General features: G+C 49.1%; 1 pseudogene; it reads right to left on the bottom strand.

The window, feature by feature from the left end:
- The window catches only part of LOC119585892, a 6,845-nt pseudogene that overhangs the window by 3,502 nt on the left and 2,592 nt on the right, over window positions 1-751 (bottom strand).

The following is a 751-nucleotide window of genomic DNA, read 5'->3' as shown; positions in this document are numbered from 1 at the left end:
CAAATGGCTTTAACTATCAAGCATGCCGGGGCGATTTGGGTTTTTGGTTTTTTAAAAACCACACTAACCACAGCAATTGTGATTCCTAGCAGTTTTGGGAGACGATTTCAAAATTTCGAACACCAACCCAAGGTTTTTTTTAAATGCGTTTTACCCCCCATAAACACTGGCAGGGCAAACACAAAAGCCCCAAAGAAGAACGGATCATCCTGATTGTGAGTGGCCTGACACAAGCAATCGAGGAGGAGACGGCTCCGGCAAAAAGAGGCTGTATTATGCAACGGCGGACGCGGCCAAAGGGCACGAAATAAAAAACGCATGGGTGACTCACCTGTTATGACGGTCATCGGGCTCCACGGGCCCTGCCCCCCCTCGGTATCACTGCTTTATTCGGGGCAAAGGGGGCACGGGGGGGGCACCAGGGCAGGGTCCGCCTCGCTCCTTCGGCTGGCCCCTTCACCACTCCGCGCATAACTTTTTTTATCTTAATGTTTCGCTCATTTCCCTGGCCTTTGAATCAACATGCCGCGTCGTTGATATGGAAAAAATGTAAATTGTGTAGATATTTTTCCCTTTTTAAACGACTACGGGTCATGTGTCATTCTACGACGATTACTTCCCTCCCTTCGCCCTCCTGCCTCTACCCTCATTTGGCAAACCCGAAATTGCCCTAAGCCCCTTCTTTCTTACCGATGAATGAAAAACCCCCGCAAAACCTATGACCCCCTTTTGAATCAATTTCCCCCTATAC

The sequence above is a fragment of the Penaeus monodon genome, chromosome 20, assembly GCF_015228065.2.
Source record: "Penaeus monodon isolate SGIC_2016 chromosome 20, NSTDA_Pmon_1, whole genome shotgun sequence".
In the NCBI taxonomy this organism is placed as follows: domain Eukaryota; kingdom Metazoa; phylum Arthropoda; class Malacostraca; order Decapoda; family Penaeidae; genus Penaeus; species Penaeus monodon.
The sequence above is the reverse complement of the archived record's forward strand: the minus strand, read 5'-3'. Positions and strand labels throughout refer to the sequence as shown.